The sequence below is a fragment of the Schistocerca cancellata genome, chromosome 6 (genome assembly GCF_023864275.1).
Source record: "Schistocerca cancellata isolate TAMUIC-IGC-003103 chromosome 6, iqSchCanc2.1, whole genome shotgun sequence".
In the NCBI taxonomy this organism is placed as follows: Eukaryota; Metazoa; Arthropoda; class Insecta; order Orthoptera; family Acrididae; genus Schistocerca; species Schistocerca cancellata.
Window position 1 is genome coordinate 690,712,347 of NC_064631.1, and position 25,139 is coordinate 690,737,485.

General features: G+C 41.8%; 1 protein-coding gene across 1 annotated transcript in view; it reads left to right on the forward strand.

Moving 5' to 3' along the window:
- The first annotated feature begins 21,576 nt into the window (after nt 1–21,576).
- LOC126191369 (S1 RNA-binding domain-containing protein 1) overlaps nt 21,577–25,139 on the forward strand; it is a 263,508-nt gene continuing 259,945 nt past the window's right edge. Inside the window, exon 1 of the mRNA XM_049932214.1 lies at nt 21,577–21,776. The gene's annotated coding sequence lies outside the window, so the exon portion shown is untranslated. The remainder of the gene's footprint in view (nt 21,777–25,139) is intronic.

Genomic DNA, 25,139 nt, shown 5'->3' on the forward strand with positions numbered 1-25,139 from the left:
TATCACCTAAAGATGACAGCAAGGTATATCGTGTAATGAAAACATCTACACCCGGCTGGCCACCCAACAACAGTACAAACATGAATGAGGAATCTTTTTGATAATGGAAACATCTTACACAAATTATCATCATCTAAAGAAAACAGTTATTACATAAACTAATATGCTTCCAGCTGCGAATACATCTACATCAACCATCTTTAACAAGAAGTATCTTGATGATTCTGCTATAGAAACAAAACACTTCACATCTTTTAACTCATCTCTTATTTAATTGAGAAATTTCACAAATTGAATGGGATTTATTATGCATGGCTGCAGTATGCCCTTCTGTTCATTAAGAACTGCATTTAGCATTTGTTCATACCCTGCTTCTATGGCCCTAATTACATCTGAGAGTTGCACCACCTTTTCACATATTGTTAAAAATGTTGCTGTCCTTTTAAATCCCACTTCTGTTTCCTCTAAGATGTTTTCATTTTCCTTTATTGCACTTTGTTCTGTAGACTCCAGACATTGTTGCTCCTACTACTGCCACTTGTTCCTTGGTTAAGCTTGAGTCCTTCTGAGTTTCTTTGCAGCCTCTGTGTGTTCCTTATATTGCATAGCATCAGCTTCATCTAATGTACCAAATAATATTTTACTTGTATAATCTATCCCCTCATTCCTACTTCCATCTATTGTCCACATTAAAGTCTTTTATGAGGATTTGAGGGGAGCGAAGATTACAATAAACTTTCAAGTTTACTTAGCTTGTCATGTTGATATGGCTCCAGTTCTTCTTGTCTAGGGGTCTGTTTCTTGAAGCTGAAAATCTCACATTTTAGGCCCTCATGGTTGGATTGAACTAAATAAATTTGAAAATTGTTATCGCAGAATTGTCATTTCTATGTAAATATATTTTCTCACTTTTTAGTTTATCATACAGTCTTTCGATTTTTCACACCAACAAAGCCGAAATTACATTGTTCACACAAAAATATGTCCGATCACATCAGTGGCATACTTATGACTCCCACACCGTGGAAATAACAACATTCCAAAATGTTTGCAATTTTTCTTAACACACAAATTTCTATTAGTTTCTTTTGCATTATTAATTTCGATTATTATTTCATAAATGAATCCAGAAATAAACATAGTAAACATTACAGGATTGCATAATTAATAATAGAAATTTTAAGTGTGCAAACAATTCATAATTTCAAATGTTTCTAAAAAAATAATTTTAACTGTACATTCAGAACTAGTACTTATCGATTATAACATCAAAACTAAAATATTTTATAAAGTAATTCCTTTTTATAAATTTTAGCTTAAAATACAACATACTGTGTATAAAATTATATGAAAGTTTTCAGAAAAGCAACTGAGATAATACTGACCTGTCCAAAATTTGAAAAATAATACTGGTATCGACAACAACTGTTGAGGAAAAGTAATGCTAGAGGAGGATGTCCCATTATATTTGCCTGCTCAACAAAGTTAATCACACATCACTTTCTTGTGTTTTCGTGCCTTGTTAGCTGCTACACCAATTTTCAATTTCTGTATGCTTGTGACTTTCTTTATATGTTGTGTTAACTTGTTAGTCTAATAGGTGACACTATTTAATCCTACATTCAATTCTTTCTGTTTGTCTGCACATCTCTACACTGCTAATTTTTCTTATCTTTCAGCCTCCTGAAAACTATCTGTTACAGCATCTAAATTTACAATTCTTACAATTCTCGAAGAGGTATTGTAAGTTTCAGCTTCCCATAAATTATCGTAATACATTCCTGAAGACTTATCTATGTTAGTTACTTTGAAATCTGTGGTCGTTCGTTCTGATTTGGAACCTGTATGTAGTGCTGTAATAACTGTAGTAAATTAAAAGTACAAGTTTATTATAAATGATTAAGGCAATTTCATAAATTCACCATAGTGACTGATATATTGACATATTGTCACAAGACTCAACACTCATAAAGAAAAACTTTTTTAAAATTTTGTATTGTTGCAGCTGCACTTCAGATTTTTGCCACAAGAATGCATCAGTGAGCACTTAGACAAGATGGCTAGAGGCACCAAGAAAGTGAATGTTGTGCTAGAAATGCCTTTACATCAGTCTGCAGTAATAGGGCAGCGATACTTCAGAACGAAAGTCAAGAAAGGTCCACCAACTGCTAACTCAATTTGGCAATGGTATGCACAGTTTATAGCTTCTGGATGCCTCTGCAAGGGGAAATTGATGGGTTGGCCTGCTGTGAGCGAAGAAATAGTTGACTGTTTGCCGGCAAGTCAATGAACATAGCAAGCAGAGAGCTGAACATAGATTTCCATCATGATTTTTGCGAATTCTTAAACAGGAAATTGAGCAGTGTTGCCACATGTATCCTCAAGTGAAATACCCTGATATTTCCTTGATTTCCAGACAAGTTTTAGCATTTTTCTCTGACAAATTCTGAGATCTCAAGTGTGACTAAAGACTTAAGTTGACAAAAAAATGTAGGGACTTCCATATTTCTACGCGAGTGAGTAAAAATCTTAAGTACTAACATCAGCATCTTTTGTAATGAACAGTATTTAGATGGAGGAAGCAAGCCAAATGGTATATGTGTTTCATTAAGACTACTGATGTTATTTTATTTCAATAAAACGAAACACATTTAGTGACAAACATCTGCTTTCCTTGGAGTCACAAGACAGATTTAAAAACCTCTGCGAAATGTAGGCCTCTGTCTACCATTTTAGTAGTATTGTGTGTCCGCCTGCTTAGCTGAGTGGTAACATGTTTGCCTACCATGCAGTGGGCCCGGGTGTTAGTCCCAACCGTGTTGATTTTCTCCATTCATGGACTTGGTGTTGTGTTGTCCTCATCATCATTTCACGATCACCGACACACAATTCAGCCAATGTGGCGTCACCTGAACGAATAATTGCAACCTGAACGCCGAACTACCCTGGATGGAGCCTCCTGGTCATCTATGCCACATGATCACTTCATTTTAAAGGTAATGTGTGATTTTTCTTTTGAAAAATATACACTATGTGATCAAAAGTATCCAGACACCCCGAAAAACTTACATTTTTCATATTAGGTGCACTGCACTGCCACCTCCTGCCAGGTACTCGATATCAGTGACCTCAGTAGTCATTAAACATTGTGAGAGAGCAGAATGGGGCACTACGCGGAACTCATGGGCTTCGAACATGGTCAGGTGACTGGGTGTAACTTGTGTCATACGTCTGTATGTGAGATTTCCACACTCCTAAACATCCCTAGGTCCACTGTTTCTGATGTGATAGTAAAGTGGAAATGTTAATGGACACATATGGCACAAAAGCATGCAGGACGACCTAGTCTGTTGACTGACAGAGATTACCGACAGTTGAAGAGGGTCGTAATGTGTAATAGGCAAACATCTATCCAGATCATCACACAGGAATTCCAAACTGCATCAGGATCTACTGCAAGTACTATGACAGTTAGGCGGAAGGTGAGAAAACTTGGATTTCATGGTCGAGCAGATGCTCATAAGCTACACATCATGCCAGTAAATGCCAAACGCCTCATTTGGTGTAAGGAGCATAAACATTGGATGATTGAACAGTGGAAAAACATTGTGTGGAGTGACGAATCACTGTACACAATGTGGCAATCTGATGGGAGGGTGTGGGTATGGCAAATGCCCGGTGAATGTCATCTGCCAGCATGTGTAGTGCCAATAGTACAATTTGGAGGTGGTGGTGCTATGGAGTGGTTGTGTTTCTCATGGAGGGGGCTTGCACCCCTGGTTGTTTTGCATGGTACTATAACATCACAGGTCTACATTGATGTTTTAGGCCCTTCTTGCTTCCCACTGTTGAAGAGCAATTCAGGGGTGGCGATTGCATCTTTCAACACGATTGAGCACCTGTTCGTAATGCACAGCCTGTAGCGGAGTGGTTACAGGAGAATAACATCCCTGTAATGGACTGGCCTGCACAAACACCTTTGGAATGTTTTGGAACACCGACTTTGTGCCAGGCCTCACTGACCGACAACGATACCACTCCTCAGTGTAGCACTCCATGAAGAATGGGCTGCCATTCCCCAAGAAACTTTTCAGCACCTGACAAAATGTATGCCTGCGAGAGTGGAAGCTGTCATCAAGGCTAAGGGTGGGCCAACACCATACTGAATTCCAGCATTACCGATGGAGGGCGCCCACAAACTTGTAAGTCATTTTCAGCCAGGTGTCCAGATACTTTTGATCACATGGTGTATGAGTACATAGTGTACAAACGGCCAGTGACTGCCACAATTTTCTTCTTCTACTCGTCCAGACTTTCTAATCTTTGAAGTACTTTCAAAGTTCCGAAAGGTATGAGGATAAATAAAATGTCTATAAAATGCTGCACTGTACAATGGATTTGCGGTGAGACAATAATTCCTGAAATCCTTTGCTCATGGCCTCTGGCCTGCTGAGGAGCACTGTAGTCCTAGGTCCATGATGAAAATCCACCACATTACACCACACACAAACAGACATGGCCTGTGAACAGATTGGTGAGACTACATCCAACAGGCAGGGCCTGCACATTACTGGGAAACAATGGGCTTCAGATCAGCAGGCCCGAGCCAGTAGAGATACTCACAGAAACAGCCTGCTGTTTTGGCCCATCCCGGAAATCCACTCATGTTGCCACCTGTTCACGAGTAACAGACATCATGTTGATGAAATGAAACTGTGGTGATCAATCCAAGCAACAGATAACTTGTGCAAATACTCTTGAGAATCAATACTATTGAGAATAGGTAGCAACTCACCATGAAGATGATCGGTGAGCTGCAGACGGGCACGTAGAAAAGACAATCACATTCTCACAACTTATTTTCAGCCACAGCCTATGTCAGAAAATGAGAGGACACATATTCACACAATCACTCAGACACAGCTCAGGCACACATGACTGCCGTCTCCATCTGCGTTGTCTATACTCTCTGAGAATCAGATCCAAACAAACCTCTCATCAGGCCTCCCTGCCTCTCATCTGCAACTGCTAGGCTAGGGGCAAGAAGTGGTGGCAGCACTGACTGCAAGCTGAGGGGAATGGTAGGAAGGGGAGAAGCAGTAAGAATGAGGGAGTAGGGAACCAATGCACGTACTCAGCTGCACCCAGCCATTGACAATGCATGACATCTCAATAAACAAACCGTTCATCTACTGAGACAAAAACACGGTGTTTCCCATGTTGTTTCTTTCTTTCCCCTGACACGTCTGAAATTCCCTGATTTCCAGAACTTGTGGCTACCCTGTTGAGAAACCGATGGATTGGTTGTGGTGGGGTTGATGATCAGCAATTCATGTCATGACCTCCGCTCTTTCCCAACCTAACCCCATGCATTTTTTTTTGTGTGGGGTTATGTGAAAGATTGTGTTTATGCCGCCTTTACCAACAAACCTACCAGAACAGTGAGCTCACACCAACAGTACTTTTGAACAAATTGATATGGACATGCTGCATTAAATATGGAAAGAACCAGATATCTGCAGAATCAGTATGGGGACACATATGGAACACTTGTAATATACAAAAAACTTGTTTAAGCTTTTCTGTGTGGGCAAAGCCCTATTACAATATGTCAAACAATGTAGCTAGAGCAAATGTGTGAAATTGCTTCAGTCATTTATAAGCTTCTAATGTTTTAATCTGTTTGCATATGCTTTTGTTTCTTTCATTCTTTATCATTACATTTGGAGTAAAACCCTAATTCATATGACCCTTGCCACTGTGACACTAGCTTTCTGTATCTGACTTATTGAAGAGCAATACTTTGTCACTGAGCATAAATTCCTGTGTGTTCTGTTTCTTATCATGTTGTTCGTTATTTGTTTTTTTATTCTTTACTGTCAAATCTCTTGCTACTCTGTGTGCTTCCTGCATTCTTGCTCTTACTTTATTCACTTATGATTCATAATCATAACTTACCCCAATTGATTCCTCCTGCAGTATTGCTGGTATGTTTGCTTTTCTTCTATATAGTAGTTAACATGGTGTGTACCCTGTGCTGCTGTTTGGTGTAGTATTAAACACAAAAGCTGGATATGGTACCCACTTGTCCCAAGAACTTTGCCCTCTGTTTCAGTGTGTTCTAGATAAATTTGACAGGTGTATTATGACTTCTTTCCGGTGTACCATTGGATTCTGAGTGATAAATTGTAGTTTGTATCTAAACAATCAATTTACACACTCTTCTGAAAATATCACTCAAAAAGTTCAAACTTCAGTACGTTAAAAGAACTGATGGAATTCCATAGTTTAGTAATATGAGGGTTCAATGAAAAGTAATGCCTCCCCCTTCGTTAATTGGGTTTGGATGGGAATATTTTAATAAATCAAATGCAGAAATAATCCTTAGAATGTGATCTTTAATTACCAATATTCACTTTTCCACATAATCACCAGCGAATTGGACGCATTTCTGCCAATGATGAACAAGTTTTCTGAAGCCATCACCGAAGAAGTTGACACTGTGTTTCCGCAACCACAGCCTCACAGTTCTCTCAACATCTACATCAGAAGCACAATGATGTCCCAGCAGATCATCTTTCATTGTCGGGAACAGATGGAAGTCAGACGCTGATAAATATGAACTGTGTGGAGGATGTCGTACGGTGGTGAGATTCAGTCTCTGAAGTTCTGGTGTGGTGGCACGTTAAGTGTGTGGTTTGGCATTATGATGCTGCAGGAAAACATTTCCCTTTTCCTTTCGGACCCTTTTTAGCCGTCGTTTCAGAGTTCGCAGCGTTGTGATGTAATACTGTGACTTTATTATTGTTCCACGATCAAGGAAATCAACATGGATAGTACCATCTGCGTCCCAGAACACTGTGGCTATGATTTTTCTAGCTGAGGGCTGTGTCTTGAATTTCTTTTTCTGGGGCGAGTCTGTGTGTCGATATTCCATAGACTGATGTTTCATCTCCAGGTCGTAATGGTAAACCCATGTTTCATCTCCTGTCATAATTTAATGGAGAAAGGCACCATCTTCATTCTCGTAACGCGAGAGGAGTTCTTGGCATATTTCAAGTCTGTGCGCTTTCATTTCGGGAGTCAGAATCCAGGGTACCATCGTGCACAGATCTTCCGATAGCCAAGCAAAGCAATAATCTGTCCCACACGTTTTTGTGAAATGCTGATTGTTCTTGCAATTTCTCTCCGAGTGATACGAAGGTCATCCTGAATCAATCTGTCAACATTTTACTTGTGAAACTCGGTGGTTGCTGTCGCCAGACGTCCAACCTTCACTGCCCTTTCCGTTTACTTAGACTGCTCATCTATGGTATCAAATACTAACAAAGAGATAGAGGGGCTGGCCAGTACTTACCTCAGCTCAGTACAGCCGATAGATACACATAAAACAGAACCGAAAATTACATTCCTAGCTTTCGGAACAAATGTTCCTTCATCAGGGAGGAGAGAGGGGAAAGAAAGGGAAGAAGGGAAAGGAGATTCAGTTACTCACAACCCAGGCTATGAAGCAACAGGGAAAGGAAAATAGGGAGGGTAGCAAGGATGGAGGCATGGTTGTCATCCTTGCTACCCTCCCTATTTTCCTTTCCCTGTTGCTTCATAGCCTGGGTTGTGAGTAACTGAATCTCCTTTCCCTTCTTCTCTTTCTTTCCCCTCTCTCCTCCCTGATGAAGGAACATTTGTTCCGAAAGCTAGGAATGTAATTTTCGGTTCTGTTTTATGTGTATCTATCGGCTGTACTGAGCTGAGGTAAGTACTGGCCAGCCCCTCTATCTCTTTGTTAGTATTTGTTTCACATCTTTATATGAGATTTTCCATTAATCATTTACATCTATGGTATCACTATTTTTCATCATCGTTGTTGTTGTCATCCTCAGAACAGCTGTGAAATTTATATCCTCACTGTCACAAATATTTCTCTGTTTCTTTTGAATATGTTGCGATTTATGAGGTAGTGATTCTAGAGGGATATGAGAACAGAACTATTTTTCCCCTGAAAACATACCGAATTTTGCTACTATACTGACGAGAGAATGTTACAGTGCTTCTTGCTTCCAAACATATCGCCTGCCCACTGCTCTCTCATTGGCGGTGTAGAACCAGCAGCAGACACGTACCCAATTGTTCCTTCCTACCTCACAGTGAGTGTCGACAACATTGCTGCACAAAACATTTAAGTAAGTCACTGCCCCCAATCTAGACTGTTAGCATATCCTGCAGAAATGTATGCTGTTGTTTATTATTTGTCCAATTTTAAAGCCAATTCGAATTCAATTCCAAATGCAAATGGATACTGACAAACTGCAGTTTAAATGGTTTACATGTTCCTAAAAAGCTTCCCTTGATTGGCAACACTATGTAATTTCTGCTCGATCCTTGTTAAGCTTGTTTCACTGTGCTCCATCCAACTTTTCGTAGTGCTGTTCTTGAGCAGCAATGAAACGTGGACGGTAATATCTTCCTGGGTGCAGGTCATATGTAACAACAAACACATACTAAATAAAAGAGCGCAACCACAATTCAGTCCAATTTTCGAACCCACGATTTACTTACGTCTCTTAATACTATACCCGAAATGAGTCTTTCTGTTGTAATTCATTCATGCAATAACAACCGCAGTCAATTTAATGTGATTTATTTTGTTTTTATAGACATTTAATTCTGAATTAATTTTCTTTCTTGTTTAATCTCATCAGCTTGGTCCAAAGCTGATTAAAAGCTCTTAACTTTTTTGTGTTATTCTAATACGTGAACAGTGACTAAATTTTTCATTTGCAACCCAAGTGGCAAATCATTCAAGTTTCTTGTTAACAAATAAAATATTGCCTTGGGTTCAGAATCAAGTAATGGTTTCTGAAGGATGAGATTTTCACCTTTACTTAAAAAGCAGCATAGATGTGTGTGTGTGTAAGGTATTCATATGTATGAGAAATTTTATTACAAACTTGTTCAAATAAAACAGAAGGTTGTAAGTTGATGATGATGATGATCATCATCATCATAATTTCCTCTGGTATTTCACAAAATTCTCAATTTTTAAGCACAGCTTTACACTGTTGTAGTGGCTAGTATATAGTTTATCATGTATCCCTTGCGCCAGCACCACGAGTCAAATGTCGTGTGACTGGTCGAGCAAGGTCGATACTATATCGAGCACTTTGGTGAATCGGGAAATCTCGAGCCTAATTTCTACGCCCTACCCTTCAGGATTGTTCAAAATAAATGTGTATGAAACCTTAACAGTCAAAGCTTCATCTGTAAATGTAAGATGATCCCCATATTAATCTATCCAATAATGTAAAAAAGTTGACCTCAGCAGCAATTGCATAATATGCGAATATAAGACGATCCTGTATTCTTCGAATGATGAATCTGGAAAAAAACCTAGTCTTATAATAAGGTAAATATGGTATTACAGCCAACAATTCTTTCTTTTTGGTACTACAGTTTAATTATGCCTTGTTCAATTCTTTGGTTCTCATTACTCAGATCTGCCTCATTCTTCCTGCATTTACCACCAGTGTCTCCTAGCATTCCACATGCAAAGCACTTTATTTTTTTTTAAATCTCTAAGTGCTTTCATCATCTCATTTGCGTGCCCTATTCTTGTTCACAGTATTATTCCCCTGCCTCTTATAGAGAGTAATGCACCTTCTTAAAAAGCGAGTTCTACTGCTGCTGTTAGCCCAGTTTCATCATCTCAGCTTCTAAAAACTGTCTGGATCTTGTCATTACTGAGTCCTTGTAAGGCACACCCTGCTCAGGGAATCAACCAATTCAATCACTCCCTTCAGACTTCCCCTGCTGGTCACTCTACTGATAGTTTCTCTGAATCCCTTTTACATTTCATCAATCCTATTTGCCCATGTTCCCCTTGCCTGTCTTGGGACACCTTATAATTGTAATAATTATTTTCTTACTAGAAATACTCTCTTCTAGAACAAGTTTCACTTCATTCCAAGTACCAGTCCTTTTCCTTGTTATCTTGACCTTGCTTCTCTGGTAATTTTCACTTTTATAAAATAAGCAAAATTTTATGATCCTCCAGCTTTACTAGCTCAAATAGACATTCAAAATTTTCAATAAATTCCTTCAAGCCTCTCTTGTTACCATCGAAAAATTTCTCCACAATAAACAAAGCTTCCTTAGCACGTATCTTATCACTCCCAATTATCCTGTATCACTACTAGAAGTAACTTTAACCACACCAATTGATCTATACAATTTTTTTCTCACAAATTACATTCTTAATGTACCTCATTGTTGCATTAAGTTGGGACGAGTTGCGTTGGCTGCATTCTGCTGTGCAAAGACGCGTCAGTGCTGTCCCCCCTGGACTGCACCAACCGTATCGCTTGCTGCCACTGCTGTGAGGGCCAGCCCCTGGCCCTGGATGCTGACAGGAACCAATTGCAGTGGGTCAGCCATTGTCCCTCCCAAACTGCACTAACCATGATATTTGTTGCCGCTGCTATGAAATTTGGGGCCCCGGCCTGGCCTCAAACCCTGGAACATGCAGAGATACCCCCTGTCTGCTGCTCCCAGTGCTGACTGGTATCAGCACATCACTGCACTCAGTCAGGAGAGGTCTGGGCTGTCTCCTTACAATGTTGCCATCCTGCACCAATTTCTGTTGCTGTAACAGGCCTCTGTTGCACTATCCTCGATATATTCAGAAAGTTGCAAGTTACAAGAACTTCTTGCAGGTGCTACAGTCCCTGTAGCAGCAAACCTATCAGATCCTAATAACACAATTTACCAACACGGTAGCCGACATGATAGCTAAACAATTACTGCTGCCCCCCCCCCCCCCCCCGCAGTTCTAGCATTTTGCTTACCTTTCCCCTTAGGCCCTACCAGCCCCTGACCTGACGTAGTGTCTAAGGTTTCACATTGTCTATTCGCTATATTGGCTTGTTACTCTCCAGCTATCACTCAGAGTTTGCATGGAGGGGTTAGGAAGTCTTGCTCTACAATGTGATTCAAAAAGGTTTTTACAAACTGACATGGCACATCAGGGATACAACTAGGATCAGCAAGTGGGCTTTTATCAGCCCACACGACTATTGTGTGATTTGAGAACACCTTCGCTGGTTAACTAGGCTTCACCCACAAAAAGGATTCGCTGTGGGAAGTCGGGCATGACTCCAGGTGTGGAGAAGATGGATTTGACACAATACCCTGTAACTGCACTGCCTGTACCTCCTACATGGTACAGGTACTGAACATGCCAGATAGTATGATGATCCACATTCAGTCTACCTGCTACGTTTCTGGTTCTCACCCCTGCAACCTCTTCAACTGCATGGGGTATAGCTTCTACTCGAGTGTGTGGTGCTGCTGCAAAGTACCATAGTGTATAGTCTGTGTTGCTGTAATTTAACCTGACCCAATTTTTTTTTAACAACCATTCAAAATGCCAAAAAACAGCAATAAAACCCAGCTATACTTAACTATGAAAATTTAATTAATACTCAAAGTTACATAGTTAGACCTACACAGATTAAAACGTGCTACAATATTTACTGAAAGTAATTAAAACTTTTCTTAATTTTGACTGAACAAGTCAACAGGTGGAGAAATTCCTCTAAATGGATGTAGTGGTGGATGGCAACAAATGAGGGTTTTCAAAAAAAGCAATAAGTCCTATTTGTAAGTTTTTTCTTTTGCTGTTTTCAGCTCCATTCTCTTCCACAATCTGTTTTGATGCAATTGGAACAAAGAACAAATTTTCAAAACTACATGGTCTTTACAACCATGTGCTTAAACAATACGTTGTGATAATTGTGCAGTGCTCTGGCTGCCAACACACAAGAATTTAATTTGCTAGTTTTTACACGTTTAATTTATCAGTTTTTTCCCTCTAATAAAGTAGTATAAGAATTGGTCACTGTTTTGAATAAATCAATCACAATAATTTAAATTGCTATATTTGTCAATGATCTCAAAAACCAGAATTTCACCAAATGACTTTTTTTCACTTAAAAAAAATCCTGGTTTTTCTCAACTCTGACCACAGTTGGTGCTGCCGGTGGTGAATGTACCCATCTCCGAGGTCCGCTGGCACACCATAGCAGAGAGGGAGTTTGAAGAAGTCTAGTGGTGTGGACAATGCTCCGCATACCACTGATCAGCAGCATTCTCACTGCACTAAGCTTTGCCATATGATGACATCATGTTGGCATATTCCGCAAAGGTGAAGTTCACCATGGTCAATAACACACTAAAAATGAAATGCACCTACAGCTCACATTTTGTACTGTAGTGATGATAACTATTGTACAGAATAAGATTTTCACTCTGCAGCGGAGTGTGCGCTGATATGAAACTTCCTGGCAGATTAAAACTGTGTGCCGGACCGAGACTCGAACTCGGGACCTTTGCCTTTCGCGGGCAACTATTGTACAGTCTGAACAAAGACCACAAGCACTATAGCAGATAAAGTCAACTAATGTTATATAAACAAAGCAGTAGTGGGTGTGGGTCTTCAGTCGATCGGCGAATGTCACACATAATACACTAATGAGTGACACCAAAAATGGAGGAGATGGTTGGTTGGTTAGTGGGATTGAAGAGACCAGACTACTAAGGCCATCGTCCCTTTTTCGAGGAACTTGAAACCCCACAAGAATAAAAACAAACAATGGAGATGACAAGAGACGACACAGGACAAGAAAGACACAGACAGAGACCAGACAAAAGGAATTAAAATCACACCGAGTGTGACAGTGGTTGGCCGACCGTAGAAACAAAAAAGGAAAAGCCAATCACCAAGAAACAAACTAAAAACCCTAGTCTAAAATCGTAGGCTAAAGGCCAGACTCAACACAAAAAAAGGACAAACACTTAGATCAAGTGATAAAAAACCCCTGCACGAATAATACTCAAAACTAAATCTGCCATCACAATGTCATCTGATAAAAGTGCAGGAAGCGTATCAAGCAGCGCAAACATCTGCCTGAGCGGAGTTAAAAGCGGGCAGTCTAACAAGATGTGGACCACAGTCAAAGCTGACCTGCAGCGACATAAAGGTAGGTCCTCAAGAAGCAATAAATAGTTGTGCGTTATCCAGGTGTGGCAAATGCACAGCCTGCAGAGGACAACAGAGTCCTTGTGAGAGACCCACAAGGAGGAGCGCCACGCCCCCGGTAGCCTCCTTGATGGCCCGAAGTTTGTTGGGTGAAGGAAGGGCGTGCCATTCTTCACCCCGGTTGCGAAGTACCTTCTGCCACGAAACTGACCTGAGGTCACTCTCCGAAATGCAAATCTCCAAGGCTGGTGCACCGACAGCCTGTTTGGCCAGTGTGTCAACACGTTCATTTCCTGAGATGCCTAAATGACCCGGGTTCCACACAAAGACCACAGAGCAGCCGGAACGGGCAAGAGTATGGAGGGACTCCTGGATAGCCATCACCAGACGAGAGCGAAGGAAACTCTGGTCGATAGCTTGTAAACCCCTCAGGGAGTCATTACAGATAATGAAGGACTCACCTGAGCAGGAGCGTATATACTCTAGGGCACGAGAGATGGCGACCAGCTTGGCAGTGAAAACACTGCAGCGAGCCGGCAATGAGTGTTGTTTATAATGATCTCATAGAGTAAGAGCATAACCGACACGACCAACAACCATCCACCTGTCAGTATAGACAATGTCAGAGCCTTGAAACGCGGCAAGGAATAAAAGAAAGCAGCGGTGGAGGGACTCAGGAGGGACTGAGTCCTTCGGGCCCTGTGCCAAATCGAGCCGAAGGCACGGGTGGGGCACACACCACGGGGGTATATGCAGAGGGGCCCAGAAAAGAGGTGGAAGACGGAAAACCTCAAGCCCAGAGAGAGGAGCTCTGACGCGAACCGCGATCGTATACCCTGACCAGGGCCGCCGTTCCGGAAGGTGGACGACTGACTGAGGGAACAGGAGACGATAACTTGGATGCCCGGGCAAGCAACAAATGTGTGTAGCATAAGCGGACACTAATCACTGGAGCCGGAACTACAATGGAGGGACACCTGCCTCCACAAGTATGCTGTAGACAGGGCTTGTTCGGAAAGCTCCAGTGGCGAGTTGGATCCTGCTGTGAAGGATGGGGGTCCAGCAACCGGAATGCGGAAGGGGATGCCGAACCGTAAGCCAGGCTCTCATAATCTAGACGGGACTGAATTAATGCCTGGTATAGCCATAGAAGGGTAGACCGATCGGCACCTCAGCTGGTGTGACTCAAGGAACGAAGAGTGTTAAGATGCCGCCAGCATGTTTGTTTAAGCTGCCGAATATGAGGCAGCCAAGTCAACCAGGTATCGAAAACCATTCCCACAAACTGATGCGTCTCCACCACAGCAAGACGTTTGCCGTCAAGATAAAGCTGTGGCTCAGGGTGAACAGTGCGTCGCCGGCAGAAATGCATAACGCAGGTCTTGGCAGCCGGAAACTGGAAGCCATGCGCTACAGCCCAAGACTGCGCCTTTCGGATAGCGCCCTGCAGCTGCCATTCAGCAGCTGCAATGCCAGTGGAGCTATAGTATAGGCAAAAGTTGTCAGCATACAAGAAAGACGAGACAGACGATCCCACCGCCGCAGCAAGCCCATTAATTGCAATCAAAAAGAGGCAGACACTTAAGGCAGATCCTTGCGGTACCCCATTCTTCTGAACTCTGGAGGAACTATGGGAGGCTGCAACTTGCACACGGAAGGAACGAAGCGACAGAAAATTTTGTATGAAAATCGGGAGCAGACTCCGAAGACCCCAACCATGAAGCGTAGAGAGGATGTGATGTCGCCATGTCGTATCGTATCGTATGCCTTTCGCATGTCAAAAAAGACGGCGACCAGATGCTGATGGCGGACAAAGGCTGCATGAATGGCAGACTCCAGGCACACCTGATTATCGATGGCAGAGCGGCCCTTACGAAACCCACCCTGAGATGGAGCCAGAAGGCCCCGAGAATCAAGTAGCCAACTCAACCTCCGTCTCACTATGCGTTTGAGCAACTTGCAAAGAACATTGGTGAGGCTAATGGGGCGGTAGCTGTCCACCTCCAGTGGGTTCTTGCCAGGTTTCAACACGGGCATTATGACACTTTCCCGCCATTGCAACGGCAACTCACCCTCAACCCAGATACGGTTGAAAAGGTCTAGGAGGCGTCACTGTCAGTCCTCCGAGAGGTGTTTGAGCATGTGACAGTGGATGCGATCTGGCCCGGGAGCCATAGCAGGGCAAGTGGCTAGGGTACTTTGGAATTCCCACTCGCTGAATGGAGCATTGTACGATTCAGGGTGGCGTGTGTGAAATGAAAGGCTCCGACGTTCCAACCGCTCTTTCAGGGAGCGAAAGGCCATTAGGTAATTCGCAGAAGCGGAATTCTGAGCAAAATGATCTGCTAAGCTGTTTGCAATTGTGTCGGAGTCAGTACACACTGCTCCATTCAGTGAATGCATAGGTACGCCGACAGGGATCTGATAGCCATAGAGTTGCCTATCTTGGGCCAAACCTGCAATGGAGAGGTACGGAGGTCAATGGTGGAGACATACCTTTCGCAGCACTCCTGCTTGCGTTGGCGAATGAGGCAGTGGGCTCATGCACGGAGCCGTTTAAAGGCGATGAAGTGTTCCAATGAGGGATGCCGCTTGTGACGCTGGAGTGCCCGCCTGCGATCTTTAATCGCCTCAGCAATCTCGGACGACCACCAAGGCACAGTCCTCCACTGAGGGGAGCCAGAAGAACTAGGAATGGCAGATTCTGCTGCAGTAACAATGCCGGTGGTGACCGAGTGAACCACCGCATCAATGACGTCATTGGAAAGAGGCTCAATAGTGGCAATAGAGGTGAACAAGTCCCAGTCAGCCTTATTCATAGCCCATCTGCAGGGGCGCCCAGAAGAGTGACGCTGTGGCAGTGACAGAAACATTGGAAAGTGGTCACTACCGCACAAGTCGTCATGCACACTCCATTGGACAGATGGTAATAGGCTAGGGCTACAGATCGAAAGGTTGATGGCTGAGTATGTGTCATGCGCCACACTGAAATGTGTGAAGGCACCATTATTTGAAAGAGAAAGGTCAAGCTGTGCCAATACTTGCTCAACGATGCTGCCTCTGCCTGTTGCCACTGGTCCACCCCACAGAGGGTTATGGGCATTGAAGTCGCCCAGTAAAAGAAAAGGTGGTGGCAATTGGGCTGTCAGCACAGCCAGGACATGCAGCGTGACATCACAATCCGGTGGAAGATAGAGACTGCAGACAGTAACAGCCTGAGGCATCCACACCCGAACAGCGACAGCCTCTAGAGGTGTTTGTAGAGGGACAGACTCGCTGTAAAGGGAATGAAGGATGTAGATGCAGACACCACCAGATACCCTCTCATAAGCTGCCCGGTTCCTATAATGACCCCGATAGCAACAGAGGGCGGGGGTTCGCAGCGCCGGAAACCAAGTTTCCTGAAGAACACTGCAGAAGAAAGGGTGAAGGCTGAGAAGTTGTCGGAGCTCAGCAAGATGGTGGAAAAAACAGCTGCAGTTCCACTGGAGGATGACATTGTCCATGGCCGAGAAAGGCATGAAGGGACCAGGAGGCAAGATTACGCTGCTGAGTCACCTGCTGCCACCGAGTGACATCCATTGCGTCCTAGCGCACGCCAGAATCTCTACCTCGCCCTCAGACGCAGAGCTTGTAGGTTGCGGTGGGATGGGTGCCACCGCAAATTCCTTCGTCTTAGAGGTCTTCTTCCTGCACTACCCTTGCTGCTCCTTGGGTTTCACTGGCTAGGAGGGCTTCACCGATTCAGTCTCCAGGACGGAGGAGGATCGCCAAGTCCTATGACCAGCAGCTTGTGGGCACTTATGCCACTGCCGGGCGTCATCCTTCCCTCTCGTGGAAACCTGGGAAGGAAGGGACCCAAGGGACCCCTTGCGAGCGAGAGGAGTCGAAGAAGTTGGACGCTTCTCCGACTTAGAAGTGGGGACGTGTTGTTCCTGAGGTAGGTGGCGCAGGAGCAACAGGGTGGATAGTGCCCCCCATGGGCATGGGGGCATGTGGAATTGTACATCTCGACGAGCTGACTGGAATTTGTTGAACTGATGGTGCTATCACAGTTGTCGTATTTGCACAGGATGGAGTCGTTAATATTTCCTCTTAGCCTCAGTATAGGTCAGTCAGTCCAGGGTCTTATATTCCATGATTTTCCGCTCTTTCTGTAAGATCCTGCAGTCTGGTGAACACGGTGAATGATGCTCTCTGCAGTTGACACAGATGGGAGGCGGGGCAGATGGAGTATTGGGATGTGATGGGCAACCATAATCTCAACATGTGAGGCTGGAAGTACAGCGGGAAGACATACGGCCGAACTTCCAGCACTTGAAGCACCGCACCAGGGGAGCGATATAGGGCTTGACATCACAGCGGTAGACTATCACCTTGATCTTCTCCCGTAATGTATCACTCTCGAAGACCAAGATGAAGGCACTGGTAGCAATCTCACTATGCTTTGGACCCCAACGAACGCGTCGGACGAAATGAACACCTTAATGCTCTAAACTGGTGCGCAGCTTGTCATCAGACTGCAAAAGAAGGTCCCCATGGAAAATAATACCCTGGACCATATTTAAACTCTTGTCACAAGCAAGTAACCTTTGTGACTGGGCAGAGGATGTCGTTTTTATCAGTACTGACCCAGAGCGCATTTTGGACAAGCCCTCCGCCTCCTCAAATTTGTCCTCTAAATGCTCTATGAAGAATTGAGGCTTTGTTGACATGATAGACTCCCCATCAGCTCTTGTACAAACTAGGAACCGGGGTGAATAAGTGTCACTGCCATCCTGAGGAGGGAGGGGAACAATTTAGGATCGTATTTCTGAGTGTTGAATTCAGCCCGAGAACGCTTAGAGACTGCTGGCCACCAGCAAGAGATGATGTACCACGCTGCCCTGATGCCACCCACTCCGACCAAGGGCCCTCCCCCATGGGCGCCACCCAGACTCAGCCAAGGGCCACCTGTGTTGTCGGGGGGCTACAACCAACAGCGTATATGGCAGCCCCACCACAATGGACTGGCTACCGTGCTGGATATTAGGTGAAAGGAAGTCCATGGTCATTGTCTCCGCAAAAAGCAACTCTGCACAGTGCATGGTGGAAATCGCACCCAGGAATGTATCCTCGCCCAAGAGATGGAGAAAGAGCAGGATGGCAATGCGACGACGAGGAAGCTGGCTAAAGGTCTCAATGCACGATGGACACAATGCACCATGTAAGGCGCCCTTCCCCAATTGGCTCGCTCTTTGGAAAAATTTGGAAATATGGAGGTCAAACCAGACAGGGGATCATCACATATAGGCCTATATGTTTGAGACTCCTTTTAGTCACCTCTTACGACAGGAAGGAATACCGCGGGCCTATCCTAAGCCCCGAACCCGCAGGGGGGAAAATGGAGATTTGAATGCATTTTCTGATATTTGGCGTGTTTCCAGACAATAATTTCTATGCTAAACTTAACCATCTTGGTCGCCACTACAAGTCCTCAATGTCTATAAAGGGAATTTAGTTACACCATGTACACTGAGTTACTTTCAGTTTACTTAATAAGTAATTATTTGAGAAGTGTTTAATTTGTAAGTGTGGTGTTATCAGTGACCTTTGTAGTGTTGGTAGGAAAAGAATTTGACTGGTAAATATGGAACCTTGCTGCTGTCTATCATTGATAATGGATTGTAAAGTAGTGGAATAGTGTTGTAGTCACTTGGTGGTGAATTAATGAATGACTAGAAAGTTACTGCACTTCTCTCACCATTAAATGTGTTACTGGTAGACTGCATAAATCTCCTTTATTCAGAAATTCCTGGCACTTGTAGAGTGGGCTGCAGTGAATGGGGCCACGTACCACTTCCAAGATGGATGTGAATGTCTGATGGAGTGAAACTGGTCGTGTTCAAGACCACTACAGTGATTTGCTGTAATTCATTGCTTGACTTACAATGAAAGTTCTGCAACACCTTAATGACCTACTTCTGTTGAAGAGGGAGCCAATTTATTTATAGTGCAGGTAATGAAATTGGTACTGTTGAATACAAATTGACAGCATGTTACACTTGCAGCGAACTCATCAGTGTAGTAGACAGCTGCAGCTGTTGAGCTTTTTACATGATATCTCACGTAACAACTGCAAATAAGTACTCATTTAATAAACTGAAAATAACTCCACAATATTAACACGTGTTTGGTGAAGTTATTTTGTTTATTAACATAAGAGAACTGGACAGAAAATGCTGGGAAGGTAAAATATATAAACTGAAGAGCAGGCAGCATTCATGCTGAAGGAAGTTTCCTTTCCCGGAAGACCATCAATGCCGTCATACAGGATGACTAAGAATCGATGTCCCCTCTAGTAGTGTAGAACAGTTTGCAGAGATTTACATAGAGTGTCAGTCTGTACACATTTCTAGTGTTGATATATTAGTAACTTGTATCTACATTTCATGTTGTGTTAACTCACTTTGTGGAAAATAAACACCACCCAGGCATTTTGTTTTTTGCAGACTGTGTCATGAGTGATTCATAATGTGCCAGTGGAAATGTTGATATAACTTTGTGAGACACCCTGTAGTTACCTCTTTTGACATAATGGGGGGGAGGGAGGGAGGGAGGGAGGGAGGGAGGGAGGGAGGGAGGGAGGGAGAATGTGCTATCTTCATTTGCAGACCTATGAGGGAGGAACGTACTTCTTAACTCTTCGTTTGAAAATAAACATAACAGTAATTTTATAACATTAAAGCACTAGGCCTATATTAAAGAACCTGCAATTTTTTTACCTTCTGCAACACAAAAACTGTTAGCCTTAGAGAAAATAGTGAATAGGACTTTTTATTATATGAAATTTAGTGTAGTTTAATTTTGTACAGAGAAGCATTTCTGTTAGAAGCCACAGTTATTGAGTTATCATGCTAAGCCCAACTGGCAGTTTGTTCTTGACACCCATGGTTCACGCCAATCAGGTTGGAGTAGTATTTGTTGACTTCCAAACAGCATAAGTCTAAATACTTATTAAAGTAAGTGCAGTAATGTGGGGTAAACAATATTTGTGACTAGAGTGAGGATTTCTTGTTAGCAAAGTCACAGTATGTTATCCTGGCTGGATTGTCACCAACAGGTGTAAAAGCAGCTTCAGCTGTGGCCTGGTTAGCAGAGTGTACATGAAGACAAAATGACTGGTCCTTGCACAAAACTGATAAAAACAGCAGTTCTGAAACTTTGCAGTGACTTTGAGTAATTTACATTATACAAGAAAACTAGTTCTTTGTTCCAAAGCACAGTAGTATAGCCCACATACAAGTAGCATACCATTAAAAACTTAATGATACAAGAAATAAATTCCTGGATTGAAACAATCATTATTACCTATGAATATATGATATAAGACAATCTTATTCATATAAATACCGTTGACTCACAAAGTGGTACCTATATATTTAACAGCCTACAAAACAAAGTGATATAAAAATGGAAATTTCAAAGACAGGAAATATTTTAAAAACGAGAAAATAACTACTAGTACAAGACTGTTTTTAATGTAAGGACTACATTTCTACAACTTCTCATTTTTGTATTAAAAGAAAGTCAAAAAAATTATATCAATTACACAAATTACTATTTATACATATTCATTATATTTTTACATATTCGTATTAATTATTTTACTCATTCATTGTTTGCTGTTTTGAACAGATTCAATTTCCGTACCTGGGCCTTTCAACGTTTCATTATATTTGTACACGTCATGAGACACGAAACGCGACCCATATCCAATGTTATTCTGAAAAATGGTTTATTTGGCAATTGAGTGATGCATGCCACGATCAGAAATATAATGTAGTTATCTATTCCTCGGCATCTTTAAGCACTTGCATCCATGGATCTTAGCCCTCGTTTTTAGCTGAAATCTAGTAACTGAAAGAAATTTGGTTTACACAGTATAAAACGAAAATATTTCAAAGTATTTAATAAGTCAACAACATACCAGTGTAGGGAGAATTGCTTTCACATGATCGTACGTTATTTCACTTTCTCCATCAAGCCACGCAACGTATTTTGCCCTTAGGAGACCCTCAATTACGAACTTGTGTATTATTTCAGAAACCATACATGCAGTTTCTTCCCTAACTTTTGTTTTATCATCTTTAAAGTGAAGTTTTATAATTTCAAGCACTTGTTCCTGAAACAATTGCAAAACGTAACTTTTGGTTATTTTTTGAACTTAAGGTTTCAACTAACCATCACAACATCTAAAATTTTGCACGTCATCTTTTGATTATCAAGTATAAATATTATAATTTAGAAATCCGTAATCGGAAATGGAACATATAACTTTTATTTCGTGATTCTCCTATGACATACGTTGACAAATGTATCAGTAAATCCACAGACGTTTTCCATTTCCAAGAACCCAAATGCTAATACGTAAACAACACTACTATAACAATTAACAACTGTCACGGGCACGAGAGATATTTTTTTTACGGCAGCGTTGTTTCCAACGCCCAGAGATCACTGATAATTTAGTCAAAGTAGTTATTTACTTTGTTTACCAAAGATCTTACGTATCGAATTTGTGTGTCTCCAACAGACAAAAAAGTTTGTGTCGTGGGTAATTAGAATTCAAGACAGTTTATTTATGTTAAACTGTTATGCATTATGCAAAGGTTTAACGACATGGCGAAATGTATTGTGTGACAACTTCCATAGGTCTTCTGCAATGCCTAAGAAAGCGAACAAGAAAGAAAAGCCGGTAATTGTAAGTAACTTTTGTATTAATCGTGGAATTTATTATACAAAATCTAGGCGAAAAAAAACTGTGGTGCGTTCAGAATTGCAGCATTATTTTTACAGTATACCTCACTTAGGTGCTATGTCGCAGACGTTCATTAAATAAAATACATGGTTTGCATCACTCGCGTTACAGTATCAACACACCGATTTATCCCGCTTAGAAAAGGTTCTGGTTTGCTTAAACTGTTTTAACTTCACATTCCCTTTTCTTCGAAGATTATAGAATGAGTGCACTGAATAGGGGCACATGAAATTTTCCTTTATAGGTGCATAAATTGTTTTGTTGTTGATTAAAGTAAACTATCTTGCTAACGCATAACGGACTGTACAATATTTTATCAACAGAAAACTACATATTTAGTGATAAAGGTCGCTTTGTATGCAACAGTTGATGAATGCACAAAATGTACCATTATTACGACATATGTTTGGTTGTGGTTCAATTTTATTATTTGATTGTAATTCAAATACCCCATTCACAAACAATTTCACACAGTCTCGTTTTATTATCATTGTCGTCAACAAATATGTGATTTTAGTTGGGAATTTAAATGTTCGTATAAAATATTATAAAGTGACATCATCCCTCCCCAATGGATGGGGCAGACGGAGACGAAATAAGACCCATTACTCACCTCCTTCCCACCACCCCTGGGTACTTCTACAACGATCATCCAGTGGAAATGTCATAGTTATTTTCACCACCTTGCAGAATTCAAACACCTACTTTCGTTTTTCTGGGTCAACAGAAACATCCGATCCCACATGTCTTCTTTGACCTGTGACTTAGGGGTGATGTGTGTACATTGTTTCTTGCAGGCACTTTTGATGATTAAGTTCCACCCGGTATAGCATTATGTGCTGCTGCTGTTCATGTATGGCCAACTGCGGATTTTACCTTTTACAGTGCCAGATATAAAAGCTTTCAATTTTGTCAATGACATTGTAGTTCTGTCAGATAGAGCAAAGGACTTGGAAGAGCAGCTGAATGGAGTGGGCAGTGTGTTAAAAGGAGGCTACAACATGAACATCAACAAATTAAAACAGAGGTAATGGAATGTGTTGTTGTTGTTGTGGTCTTCAGTCCTGAGACTGGTTTGATGCAGCTCTCCATGCTACTCTATCCTGTGCAAGCTTCTTCATCTCCCAGTACCTACTGCAGCCTACATCCTTCTGAATCTGCTTAGTGTATTCATCTCTTGGTCTCCCTCTACGATTTTTACCCTCCACGCTGCCCTCCAGTACTAAATTGGTGATCCCCGATGTCTCAGAACATGTCCTACCAACCGATCCCTTCTTCTAGTCAAGTTGTGCCACAAGCTCCTCTTCTCCCCAATTCTATTCAATACCTCCTCATTAGTTATGTGATCTACCCATCTAATCTTCAGCATTCTTCTGTAGCACCACATTTCGAAAGCTTCTACTCTCTTTTTGCCTAAACTATTTATCGTCCACGTTTCACTTCCATACATGGCTACACTCCATGCAAATACTTTCAGAAACGACTTCCTGACATTTAAATCTATGCTCAGTGTTAACAAATTTTTCTTCTACAGAAACGCTTTCCTTGCCATTGCCAGTCTACATTTTATATCCTCTCTACTTCCACCATCATCAGTTATTTTGCTCCCCAAATAACAAAACTCCTTTACTACTTTGTGTCTCATTTCCTAATCTAATTCCCTCAGCATCACCCGACTTAATTCGACTACATTCCATTATCCTCATTTTGCTTTTGTTGATGTTCGTCTTATACCCTCCTTTCAAGACACTGTCCATTCTGTTCAACTTCTCTTCCAAGTCCTTTGCTGTCTCTGAGAGAATTACAATGTCATCGGCTAACCTCAAAGTTTTTGTTTCTTCTCTATGGATTTTAATTTCTACTCTGAACTTTTCTTTTGTTTCATTTATTGCTTGCTCAATATACAGATTGAATAACATCTGGGATAGGCTACAACCCTGTCTCACTCCCTTCCCAACCGCTGCTTCCCTTGCATGCCCCTCGACTCTTATAACTGCTATCTGGTTTCTGTACAAATTGTAAATAGCCTTTCGCTCCCTATATTTTACACCTGCCACCTTCAGAATTTGAAAGAGAGTATTCCAATCAACATTGTCATGGAATGTATTCTAATTAAATCAGCCACTACTGAGAGAAGTGGATTAGTAAATGAGACAGTAAAAGTAGCAGATGTGTCTTGATATTTGGGCAGTAAAGTAACTGATGGTGGCCAAAGCACAGAGGATATATGATGCAGGCTGAAAACTGAAAGAAAAGCATTTCTGAAGTAGACAAATTTGTTAAGTTTGAATATAAATGTAAGTGTCAGGAGTTCTTTCCTGAAGGTATTTGTCTGGAGTGTAGTCTTGTACAGAAGTGAAATGTGTAAGATAAGCTGTTTATACAAGGCGGGAGTAGTAGCTTTGATATGAGGTGCTACAGAAGAATGCTAAAAATTAGATGAGTAGATTACATGACTAAGAATAAAATTGGGGAGAAAACAAACTTAAGACACAACAGGATTTTAAAAAAAGCATTTGATTGACTGGACACATTTTGAGATGTCAAGGTATCATTAACTTAGTATTGGAGGGAAGTGTGGAGGATAAAAATTGTATAGAGATATTGTTCAACCTCTAAATGATTGAACAAAGATTTATTTAAGTGCCAGAACTTAATGTAAAATCAACAACAGAACAATAACTGAATGCCTCTCAGGAAGGTATACACGATAGCCAACTATATAACCTTTCAGAGATTTGGCAGTAAACTTTCTCTGTTTCTGTGCTGGAATCCAGACAAAACATTCTGTCCCAACTTTTAGATGATTGAACTGACTCTTCCTTCTCAAAAATAATTCTATTGGTGTCTTTCCTTAATCCTTTGTTTGCCCAGTTCGGTTCAGAGTATGAGTAGAAGCAAGTACAGCTTCTCTTCATAAAGTTTTTTGAATATGCTTTGCTGACTGAAGCCATGAACGTACCATATCACAGATAATCCTGTTTTCACGCTCAGCAACTCCATTTTGCTGTGGTGTATAAGGCACAGTCAAAGAATGTTTCAATCCAATTGACTCAGCATATCTTCTCACATCATTATTGTCAAACTCCTTGCCACCATTAGTCCACAGTTCTTTAATGGTACATTGAGCTTGTGTTTTCACCAGCTCAATAAATATTGGCAACTTCTCCTTTACCTCATCCTTTTTCCGCAAAAGATATGTCACATTGAAGCTTGAGAAGTCATCTTGAAAAACAAGAAAATATGAATGGCCAGCTAAATCGTTTTCTTCCATTGGACCACAGACATCAGCGAAGATTAATTCAT